Consider the following 2,902-nt stretch of genomic DNA (forward strand, 5'->3'; position numbering starts at 1 on the left):
AGTAATTGAACACGGGCGTGTCCCTGCCGAGCCCAAGTTGAGTCTAATTCGGAAAAGGGCTAATTTTGAGGGCTTTTAGGCATTTCAAAGCCTATAAATACACCCTAAAGAAGGAAGAAAAGGACACGGAGAATAGAGAGTAAGGAATTACTCCAAGAAAGCCGATTGATCCATCTCAGAAGCCGGATTCATCATCAAGACTGAATATCTCTCCTCAATTTCCCTTCAAGAGTTTTGGGTTTTCTTTATGTTATGTATTCTTTGTTCTTCTGAGATGTTTTCTTATTTAGTAATGAACTAAAACCCCTAAATACCTAAGGGGAATGAAACCTAAGATGAATCTTGTTATTATTTTCTGAATCGTATGATAAATATTTAACTTGTTCTTAATTATGTGTTCTTAATTCTTGTTTTGATATCCCAAGATACTGATTCAAGACAAGCTCTTATTCAAAGGAGGAATAGACCCTGTCTAAGAGTACATTTGTCATAATTAGGCGGAGTTGATTGCGCGCCTAGACATAGGGTGACAAGATTTTGCCGGATTCGCTGAAACCTAATAAGGAGATCCATAGATCGAGTTAATGTAACCCTAGAGTGTTAATTAGAGAAAAGTTTCGGTTATTCAATCTAGGGATTAGACATTATTAGTCTTGAATAGGGATAATAACATAACTTAGGGATCTCTACGGAACAAGTTGAATGAATAAATCGTCTGATTTGGAGCCAAAATAACAAGTAAAGTCTAGGTGGACTTTTCCTTAGGTATTGTCTTAAGTCAATCGGTTTTCCCCAAAAGCAATTCTCCAATTCTTTTCCTTGTGAGTTCTTTGTTTAGATAATTAGTTAATTAAAACAAAACCTCTTTATTATTAGGCTAGATAATAAAAAGAAAGTTATTACTAGTACTTTTAGTTCCTTTGGGTTCGACAATCCGGTCTTGCTAAAGCTATACTACTGTTCAATAGGTACACTTGCCTACATCGCAATAATAGTTAGTTCAAGAACGAGTAATTATAAATATTTAAAACTTATCACGAAATCACGCGATCAAGTTTTTGGCACCGTTGCCGGGGAGCTAAGATATTAGGAACGCTCAATTTTTATTACTTTAGCCATTTACTTTTCTTGCAATTTAATTTAATTTTATTATTGTTATTATTTATTAACTTACTTTTTCTTTCTCTTGGCAAGTTTTTATAGTTTATGACTAGAAGAAACCCGTCAAGACCATTACTATTTGACGAAGAAATCGATCGTACAGTTCGCAGAAATCAAAGAGAAATAAGGCGAAGCTTACGATACACAGAGAACGAGCAAGAAGACTCAACCCCCAATCGAAGAGATGGCTGAAAACCAAGACAATCAGCTACCTCCTGCAATTGCGGCTAATAAACATCCTGCTCCACGCACTATGTATGATTATGCTAAACCTTCTTTAACAGGAACTAAATCTAGCATAGTTAGACCTGTTGTAGCTGCAAATACTTTTGAATTAAACCCTAACACTATTCAGATGATACAACAATTTGTTCAGTTTGATGGTTTGCAGGATAAAGATCCCAACGCTCACTTAGCAAACTTTCTGGAATTTTGTGATACATTTAAAATCAATGGCGTTTCTGATGATGCCATTCATCTTCGTTTATTCCCTTTTTCATTAAAGAACAAAGCTAAATAATGGTTGAACTTGTTACCACAAGGGTCAATTACTACTTGGGAATAAATGACCGAAAAATTCTTAATAAAATATTTTCCACCGACTAAAATGGCTAAATTATGTAATGATATCTCTTCTTTTGTGCAGATGGATTTAGAAAGTCTCTACGATGCATGGGGGAGATGCAAGGACTTACTGAGAAGGTGCCCTCACCATGGGTTACTACTTTGGCTTCAAGTTCAAACATTCCTCAACGGTCTGAATCCTTTGACTCGGCAAATGGTTGATGCAGCTACTGGTGGAACCATCAATAATAAAACACTTGAAGAAGCCTATGCGTTTATTGAGGAGATGTCACTAAATAACTATCAGTGGCAAGTCATGAGGACAAAGCCAACGAAAACAGTCAGTGTTTATAACGTCGATTCGGTCACCATGCTGTCAAATCGATAGAACTCTTGAATAAAAAGATTGATGGTTTTCTTAGTTCTTCACAGGTTCACCCACTAATGCAGTGTGAGGCAAGTAGCGGAGGAACAAGCCATTCAGACTACCAACCTTATGGTCATAACATGGATAACGAGAACTAAACTACATGGGTAACAATCCTCAACCTCAAAACAATCCATTTAGTAACACTTATAATACAGGTTGGAGGAACCATCCCAATTTTCCGTGGGGAGGCCAAGGAAATCAAAGACCATAACATCTTCCGGGTTTTCAGCAACCACCCTACCAACAGGAAAAGAAGCCAAACCTTGAAGAGATGCTCTCAAAGTTTATATCGGTGTCAGAAACTCGTTTCCAAAACACTGAGACAGCACTTAAGAATCAACAAGCATCGATCCAAGGGCTCGAAACTTAGATAGGCCAGCTTTCCAAACTAATCTCCAAACGACCCCAAGGTAGTTTGCCAAGTAATACTGAACCCAACCCTAGGGAGCAGCTCAATGCGATTAATGTTCAAGATGAAGAAGGATTTGTGGAGCCTGAACCAGAACTGCGGCAAGAAACTGTGGTAAGCAAAGGTCAAGGTAAGCTAGATCAAAATACAAACAAATCAGTGAATGTCGAATATAAACCTCATGTACCATACCCCAACGCAATAAGGAAAAACTGCTCAGATGAACAATTTGGTAAATTCCTTAAACTCTTTAAAAAATTACATATTAACTTACCGTTTATTGAAGCTCTATCGCAGATGCCAAACGCAATGAAATTTTTAAAAGATCTTTTATCAAA

General features: G+C 37.1%; 1 non-coding gene across 1 annotated transcript; it reads right to left on the reverse strand.

Annotated features, from left to right (window-relative positions):
- Positions 1-1,774: 1,774 nt before the first annotated feature.
- LOC121207957 (small nucleolar RNA R71) lies at positions 1,775-1,881 on the reverse strand. The gene has a single exon (XR_005903033.1). It is a non-coding gene; the product is annotated as a small nucleolar RNA R71 (small nucleolar RNA).
- Positions 1,882-2,902: the final 1,021 nt, after the last annotated feature.

This window comes from Gossypium hirsutum, chromosome A01 (genome assembly GCF_007990345.1).
Source record: "Gossypium hirsutum isolate 1008001.06 chromosome A01, Gossypium_hirsutum_v2.1, whole genome shotgun sequence".
Classification (NCBI taxonomy): domain Eukaryota; kingdom Viridiplantae; phylum Streptophyta; class Magnoliopsida; order Malvales; family Malvaceae; genus Gossypium; species Gossypium hirsutum.